This window comes from Trichosurus vulpecula, chromosome X (assembly GCF_011100635.1).
Source record: "Trichosurus vulpecula isolate mTriVul1 chromosome X, mTriVul1.pri, whole genome shotgun sequence".
NCBI lineage: Eukaryota > Metazoa > Chordata > Mammalia > Diprotodontia > Phalangeridae > Trichosurus > Trichosurus vulpecula.
The window spans coordinates 51,822,395-51,832,116 of NC_050582.1; positions in this window are offsets into that span (position 1 = coordinate 51,822,395).

Here is a 9,722-nt window from a genome sequence, read left to right on the forward strand (position 1 = left end):
AACATAAGTTTGGTCCTCCTTCAACTGAGAAAACAATTCAAGACTGGCTACAGGAAGAAGAAACCCTACTGAAAACACCATGGCAGAAGAAGGCCATGAAAGGCAAGTCAGCAAAATGGCCTGATTTAGAGAGGGAATTGAAGATATGGATTGAAGAGCAAAGGGCAATTGGAATTCCTGTGTCCACAAAGATGGTTCAGCATGAGGCAAGAAGAATTGCTGATGAAAAAGAAGTTACTGATTTCAAAGGAGGACACAATTGGTGCTTCAGGTTCATGAAATGGAATGGACTAACCATGCGTACACGCACCAGTCTTGCCCAAAAGATGCCTGAAAGCTACGAGCAGATGAATAAAACTTGAGTTCAATAACTTTATGTAAAACTTTTTTTTCAAATTTTGGGCCCCAAAATTAAGGTGCATCTTATACATGGGGAAACAGTATATGAACTGATACAAAGTAAGCGAGCAGAACCAAGAGAACAATCTACATAGTAATAGCAATATCGTAACAATAATCAATTGTGAAAGACTTAATAATTCTGATTAATACAAGGACTCCCCACAACTCCAAAGGATTCATGATGTGAAATTCTATTCACCTCCCGATAGGGAACCAATAGACTCAGAGTGCAGGTTGAAGCATATTTTTGCCTTTATTTTTCTTGCTTTTATTTCAGAACATGGCTAATGCAGAAATGTTTTGCATGACTTTCTATGTATAACAGGTATTATATTTCTGTCATTCTCAATGAATGGGGGACGTTAGAGAGAGGGGGCAAATTTGGAACTAAAAATTAAATGGGCGGAGTGGGGAGAGGATGAATCTTGGGCAATAAAAATCTTTAGATAAAAAAGAAAGACCAGCAGGGAAAGTGGTAAAGTTGGCAGCTGCTGCCAACAACCTTGCCACATCTGCCAGCGTTCACATTCCTGTTATCTTCTGAATTCACGTAGTCATTATTTCAGGCACCAGAGGAAAGTTTGTTTTTTTAATCATGGAGATCTTTTAGTTCCCCTTCACATCATACCAAGTAGACAGCCATCTAATCTGCCTAAAAGGAAGGACTCTTTTGTATCTCCATTCCTCCTTCCCCCATCAAAAAGTCTAGTAATAGGATTAGAGATTTAAAGCTGGAATGGACCTCAGGGTCTATCTGGTCCAACCTCCACTCCTCGCAATTTACAGAGGAGGAAACTGAGGCCTAGGGTGGTAAAGTGACTTGCCCAGGGTCACACTGGCAACAAGTAGTAGGACTGGGATTTAACCCAAATCCAAGATCCTTTCCCCTGTATCTCACTATCTCCCACTTGCTTCCTCCCCCAGGACTACTCCCTGTTACAATAGGACCTTGGTCTCTACTGATCTTGTAATAATAGGAAAAACACACCTAATCTGTAAACCCATATGCTGCCCTGCTCCACCACCTCACTGGGATTGGGAGGCCTGTGGCTGAAGCTGCTAACCCAGCCAAAAGGAAGCAATTATGGAGTTGCTGAAAACCTGGCCCCATGAAGAAATTGCCCACTCATTATCACAATTTAGGTCCATAAATGCATACGCCACACACATCCCAACCCCACAGGGGAGCAAACACCCAGAGTAGCCAAAGCAGAGAAAAATACCCTAATTAGTAGAGCTGCCCAGACCCACCACCATCATCTGGTTCCTGTTGTGTCTGGCTCATCCTGGGGAATGATTAGCTGGCTGGATTACAATGTTGGCCCCATGAGAAACTCTTTCTATATAAGAAATAGTTGAAAAGATTAGGAGGTAAGCAGAAAATCGGGAGAAAATCTTTACAACCAGCATCTCTGATAAAGGCTTTATCTCTAAAATAAACAGGGAACTGAGTCTAATTTATAGGAATACAAGTCATTCCCCAACTGAGAAATGGTCAAAGGATATGAACAGGCAGTTTTCAGAGGAAAAAATTAAAGATATCTATAGGCATATGAAAAAAAATGCTCTAAATCACTACTGATTAGAGAAAGGCAAATCAAAACAACTCTTAGGTACCACACCTCTCCTGTCAGATTGGCTAAAATGACAAAACAGGAAAATGATAAATGCTGGAGAGGATGTGGGAAAAGTGGAACATTGTTACATTGCTGGTGGAGTTGTGAACTGATCCAGTCATTCTGGAGAGTAATTTGGAACTATGCCCAAAGAGTTATAAAAATGTTCATACCCTTTGACCCAGCAATAACACTTCTAGGGTTGTATCCCAAAGAGATCACACAAGTGGGAAAAGGACCCATATGTACAAAAATATTCATAGCGGTTCTTTTTGTAGTAGCAAAGAATTGGAAATCAAGGGGATGCCCATCAATTGGGGAATGGCTAAACAAGTTGTGGTATATGAAGGTAATGGAATACTTTTGTGCTATAAGAAATGGGGATGATATGGATTTCATAATAACCTGGAAAAACCTACACGATATAATGCAGAGCAAGCGGAGCAGAACCAGGAGAACATTATACACAACCGCAGATATATGGATTCTGTGACAACTAACCCTGATAGACTTTGATCTTCTCAGCAACACAAGGTGCAAAGACAACTCCAAAGGACTCATGATGGAGAATGCTATCTACATCCAAAGAAAGAACTATGGAGTCTGAATGCAGATAGAGGCATACTTTATGCTTGCCCTTTTTTCCCTTTTTTTCTCTTTTGTTTTTGTTTTTGAGGGGTTTTTTTGTTCTGTTTCCTCTTTCTCAAGATTCATTCCATTGGTCATAATTCTTCTTCACAACTTGACTAGTGTGTTATGCATAGAAGATATATCGGATTCCATGCCATCTTGGGGAGGGAGGTGCGGAGGCGGGGAAGAAAACCTGGAACTCAAAATTATGTGAACCAAGTGTTGTAAACTAAAAATAAAAACTCTCAAAAAAAACTACACACTAAAGCAAAAGAAAAATAAGAAATAGCTGGGATGGCTCTCTGGGAGGGGGAAGGACACTGGGAATATCTATAATGATTTCAAAACAGACAATATCTACAAAACCTTATTTTTAAAAAAGAAATAATCCTGTTGTAGCTATTGTCAGAGCTGCAACATCCAGGTTTCTAGCTTCATAGCTAAAGCTCTCAGCTGAGGACCAAGGGAGAGAAATCACAAGCACCCAAAAATGGCCATTTCAAAAGGAGGCTGGATTTTCAAGGGCAGGAAATAAATTTGAAATCGGGAAAACTGAACTCCACGGCTCTTCCTCCTTTCTTTCTCTCTTTCTGGCTCCTCCCCTACCTGTACCTTCCTTTCTCACAGCCTCCTTCTCTCCAGTTAATGAAACAACAACCTGGAAGATGGCAACTGGAAAGCAGGGACTAGCGTGAGCTCCCCACTGAGTCCCTCCAAAAACCTATAAAAAATGGCTCTGAACCAGTTCTAGAACTGTAGAACCCACAAAACAGCAGAGGGAAGCAGGACTCCAGCCCAGGACAGCATGGATGGTCTCTGGGTGAGGTCTATGCCACACAGAGCTGGGAGCAGAGCGGAGCGGAGTGGAGCAGAGCCCAGCGTGAGTGGCACGGACCAACCAGACCAGGAGCCGGGCAGAGCGTGCCCTAGTGCCCTGAATCAGTGAGCTGCAGCAATTACCAGACTTCTCAACCCACAAACACCAAAGACAACAGAGAAGGTTAGTGGGAAAAGCTGCGGGAGTGGAAGGAGTTCGTGGTTCGCTACCAGCTGCAGAACTACAGCTGCAGTTGCTTCTGGCCCCAGGCCCACCTGGTGGGAGGAATTAAGTGGCAGATCAGAGCAGGAGTGAAGAGCCTGCTGAAGATCTAAGTCCATTCCAGGTTGGGGGTTCTTGGGGAAGGAGGAGTGCTGGTGTGGCAGAGCTGGCGCATCCCCCTAAGCTTGGAACATAGTTCTCTAAACTCTACAAGCAGTCATATCCCGCTGAAAAACTCAAGGGTCAAGTTAGTTGGCTGGGAAGATGGCCAGGCAGCGAAAACGCACCCAGATTCAGTCTCAGACTTTGGATTCTTTCTTTGGTGATAAAGAAGACCAAAACATACAGACAGAAGAAGTTAACAAAGTCAAAGAGCCTACAACAAAAGCCTCCAAGAAAAACATGAATTGGTCCCAGGCCATGGAAGAGCTCAAAAAGGATTTGGAAAAGCAAGTTAGAGAAGTAGAGGAAAAACTGGGAAGAGAAATGAGAAGGATGTGAGAAAACCACGAAAAACAAGTCAATGACTTGCTAAAGGAGACCCAAAAAAATACTGAAAAATATACTGAAGAAAACAACACCTTAAAAAATAGACTAACTCAAATGGCAAAAGAGCTCCATAAAGCCAATGAGGAGAAGAATGCCTTGAAAGGCAGAATTAGCCAAATGGAAAAGGAGGTCCAAAAGACCACTGAAGAAAATACTACCTTAAAAATTAGATTGGAGCCAGTGGAAGCTAGTGACTTGATGAGAAATCAAGATATTATAAAACAGAACCAAAGGAATGAAAAAATGGAAGACAATGTGAAATATCTCATTGGAAAAACCATGTACCTGGAAAATAGATCCAGGAGAGATAATTTTAAAATTATTGGACTACCTGAAAGCCATGATCAAAAAAAGAGCCTAGATATCATCTTTCAAGAAATTATCAAGGAGAACTGCCCTGATATTCTAGAGCCACAGGGCAAAATAGAAATTGAAAGAATCCATCGATCGCCTCCTCAAATAGATCCCAAAAAGAAATCTCCTAGGAATATTGTCGCCCAATTCCAGAGCTCCCAGATCAAGGAGAAAATACTGCAAGCAGCCAGAAAGAAACAATTTGAGTATTGTGGAAACCCAATCAGAATAACCCAAGATCTGGCAGCTTCTACATTAAGAGATTGAAGGGCTTGGAATATGATATTCCAGAGGTCAGTGGAGCTAGGATTAAAAACAAGAATCATCTACCCAGCAAAACTGAGTATCATGCTCCAAGGCAAAATATGGATTTTCAATAAAATAGAGGACTTTCAAGCTTTCTCAGTGAAAAGACCAGAACTGAATAGAAAATTTGACTTTCAAACACAAGAATCAAGAGAAGCATGAAAAGGTAATCAAGAAAAAGAACAAGAAAAAGAAATTGCAAGGGACTTACTAAAGTTGAACTGTTTTGTTTACATTCCTACATGGAAAGATGATGTGTATGATTCATGAGACCTCAGTATTAGGGTAGTTGAAGGGAATATGCATACATATATATATATATATATATATATATATATATATATATATATATATATATATATATATATATATATATGTTTATGTATATATATAAGTGAATGTGTATGTATCTATGTGTATGTATGCATGTGTATGTATGTGTATATATGTGTGTGTGTGTGTGTTTTTATATATATATATATGTGTGTGTGTGTGTGTGTGTAAAAGAGAGAGAGCAGACACAGAGTGAGTTGAAGATGAAGGGAAGATATCTAAAAGAAATAAAATGAAATTAAGGGATGAGAGAGCAACATACTGAGAGAGGGAGATAGGGAGAGATAGAATGGGGTGGATTATCTCGCATAAAGGTGGCAAGAGGAAGCAGTTCTGTGGGAGGAGGGGAGAGGGCAGGTGAGGGGGGAATGAGTGAACCTTGCTCTCATCAGATTTGGCCTGAGGAGGGAATACCATACATACTCAGTTGGGTATCTTACCCCACAGGAAAGAAGAGGGAAGAAGATAAAAAAAAAATAAAAGGGGAGGGATGATGGAGGGGAGGGCAGATGGGGGTGGAGGTAATCAAAACAAACACTTTGGAAAGGGGACAGGGTCAAGGGAGAAAATTCAGTAAAGCGGGATGGGTTGGGAAGGAGCAAAATGTAGTTAGCCTTTCACAACATGAGTATTGTGGAAGGGTTATACATAATGATACATGCGTGGCCTAGGTTGAAGTGCTCGACTTGTTAGGGAGGGTGGGTGGGAAGGGAAGAGGGGAGAGAATTTGGAACTCAAAGTTTTAAAAACAGATGTTCAAAAACAAGAAAAAAAAGTTTTTGCATGCAACTAGAAAATAAGATACACAGGCAATGGGGCGTAGAAATGTATCTTGCCCTACAAGAAAGGAAGGGAAAAGGGGATGGGAGGGGAGTGGGGTGACAGAAGGGAGAGCTGACTGGGGAACAGGGCAACCAGAATATATGCCATCTTGGAGTGGGGGAGAGGGTAGAAATAGGGAGAAAATTTGTAATTCAAACTCTTGTGAAAATCAATGCTGAAAACTAAATATATTAAATAAATAAAAAAACAAAAAAATGAAACAACGAGCTGAATGGATTGCTTGAGCTGTGACGTTCTGAAACACAGCGAGAGAAGTAGATTGACTGTCCACTCTGGGGCAAAGATATTGAACCCCTGGGAATGGAGGATGACCAGACTGCCTAAGGAGTGGCAAACTGACCCAGATCAGAAATGGAATAGGTCAAAGTTCCCATGCCAGTCAGCAGTGGGATCAGGCCTGTGAGTGGCAATTCCCCAACCTGTGCAAAATAAGGAGACCCAGTCTCAATAAACAAACAAACAAGCAAATGAATGAATAAATATTTGTTGACTGAATTACTGAACTATTCTTACTTGCTCCTATTAAGCAGTCTTTAGAGTCTAAAGTTTAGACATTGATTTCACAAACTTTTAGAATAATTTCCCTTCTAATTCCAATAGTTTCTTCTTCTTCTTCCCACAACCCCCCAAAAGCAGACCTTCAAACCTGACTCCCACTACCTTTCCCAGTGGGGCCTTTTCTCCCTTCAGAGCTAGAGGAAGAATGGTATAGTAAGTAGATAGAGTTGCAGTTGAAGTCAGGAAAACCTGAATTCAAATCTTGCCTTAGACATTCATAGTTATAAGACCCTGAGCAAAACACTTAACCTTTCTGGGCCTCAGTTTCCTCGTCTTTAAGATGAGAACATTGCACTCAATGACTTCTAAGGTCCCTTCTAGCTTTAATGCAGTGAGTCTCGCAGTATCTGTTGCTGTTGTTCAGTCATTTCAGTCATGTCTGACTCTACGTGACCCCATTTGGGGTTTTCTTGGCAGGGATACTGGAGTGGCTTGCCATTTCCTTCTCCAGCTCATTTTACAGATGAGAAAACTGAGGCAAACAGGGTGAAGTGACTTGCCCAGAGTCACACAGCTAAGACGTGTCTGAGGCCAGATTTGAATTCAGAAAGATGAATCTTCCTGACTGTAGACCTGGCCCTCTAACCACTGCATCACCTAGCTGCCTATCTTGCAGTATTTACCATTTTCCAGAGCTAGGATGTTCCCAACCAAGTCCTTACAGGTCCCTGGAGGGTTTAATATACCATAAATCTGCATATTTAGACATCTTCCTGAAATCAGCTGGTCATGGTCTACTCAGGTTTTAACTTGGATATCTTCCCTGAGTCCCCTGGCTCAGAACCAGCACAAATGATATCTCAATCCTGGTCAACCATTACACCCTTCTGCTTGGCCAGCAGCAGGTAGTAGCCCTACCTGAACTCACTCCTGAGATCTGAGAAGTAGTCAATGCAAGCGAAATATGGGGGAAGATTGGGAGAGGGGGACACAAACCAGCTGTCCGCCCTGCTCTCTGCTACCTGATGCACAGTTCTGGACCCAACTAAAGCTATTAAAGCTTAAAACTGCACCAAGACTTTTGGAATGCCTTATGTATACATATAGCATATACATATATATGTGTATGTGTGTTTCAGTGTGTAATATATATAATGCATGTAAATATGGAAAGAAAAAAGGAGAGAGAGAAGAAGGAAGGAAGGAAGAGAGAAAGAAAGAGAGAGGAAAGAAGGAAGGAAGAGAGAGAGAGAAGGAGAGAAACAAAGAAAGAAAGAGAGAAAGAAAGAGAGAGAGAGAGAGAGAGAGAGAGAGAGAGAAAGAAAGGGCAGTCTGGGGGACTGCTATCTGGTAACACTCTCAATATACGTCTTAACCTAGGCTGCAAATCTCGGTAATTTATATTTTTATAAATATTCATCCATTTTATTCAGATTGTCAGCTTTATTGGAATATAGTTGGGCAAAATAGCTTCTAAATGCTTTTATTTCTTCTTCATTGATTGTGAATTCGCCCTTTTCATTTTTTATACTGGTAATTTTATTTTCTTCTTTCTTTTTTTAAATTAAATTGGCCAATGGTTTATCTATTTATTGGTTTTTCAAAAAAACAATTTCCCTAATGAATATTGATGCAAAAATTTTTAAATAAAATGCTAGCAAGGAGATTACAGCAACATATCACAGAGATCATATACTCCGACCAGGCCAGAATCATATGTTCAATGCAGGGCTGGTTCAATATTAAATCTAGACTGCCCTTATAGGATCCATATCTCTAAAGTGAGATTTATTTGAAAATAAATGAAAAATAAACAACAATTATAAGCTGTATTTTATGCAAGGCAGATTGGCGAGTAAAGTTCAGCCTGTGTTCAGGCTAATATGGCCTCCAATTCCTGAATATACCTTGTAATTTGCCCTGTTGCCTAACGCAAGCTTCCTCCTTTCATCTCTCACCTGTGCCCAGTTACCAGAATCATCAAATAACTGGAACTGTCTTCCGTGTGTTCAGAGATTTATTCCAAAAAAGAATACCTTTTGGAGAATATCATTCCCATTTACCCCATTGTTCTCCACCCTCTCCATCTCCGGTGCCAGCCCTAGATAATGATCACCAATGCTCACAAGCATGGCCCAGAAACCAAAAGAAAACTTTCCATTATAGTCATTAAGACTAATTACTATGGACCTGAGGACTAAAGATCTAGAATTGAATGGCACCTTAGACGCCATGGTGTCCAATTCCCTCTTTTTACGGATAAAGAAACTGAGGCCCAAAAAAGTTAGGTGACTTGCATGCATGGTAAAGGGCAGGAAAACGGATTTGCCACTACCCCATTGCTCTCATGAATTCAAAGACAGAGGAAAAAGTCCCACATAGACCAAAATACTCATAGCAAGACTTTTTGTGGTTGCAAAAACCCCCCAAAAAGTAAATGCCCATCTATTAGAGAAACAGCTGAACAAATTGTGGCAATGAATGAATGCAATGGAATTTGACTACACTGTAAGAAATGATGACTAGGTTGATGAACTTAAAATTCAGAAAGAGGCACACATTTCTAGACGTGGCTAACGGTGGAATTTGTTTTGCCAGACTATATAGCTACGAATTAAGAACTGTATTTTGGGAAGCTCATATGGTTTTTATTTACTTAATGAGGGGTAGGGTAGTAGGAGAGACAGATTAATTTTAGTTTTTTTAAAAATTACAAATATGAAGCATTCAGAGGTTAATAGGAAGAGGTTCACGAACTAATGCAAAGTGAAGAAAACAGAACTAGAACCATTTACATAATGCCCCATTCTTCCTGTCCCTAATACGGCCCAGTGCCTGGCCTGTAGTAAACGCTTTAATGAATGCTTGTTGACTTGACTTGACAGTGACCAAAATAATGTAGGGATGTAGCCTTTTATCTCTGAATTCCTTCCTTTGCTTAAAAAACTAATTTTTATTTTTCAAGAAACAAGTATTTTTAAATTCATCTGTCCCTCCCACTCACTCCTCTCCCTGCACTGAGCAAACCAAAACAAAGAAACCCAAACACCAAATCCATCCAGACATACCTACATAGTCCAGCACAAATTCCTATGTTAACCATATCCAAAAATGCAGGTCTTTTTGTACATTTCAAGTTCACCGCCTCTTTG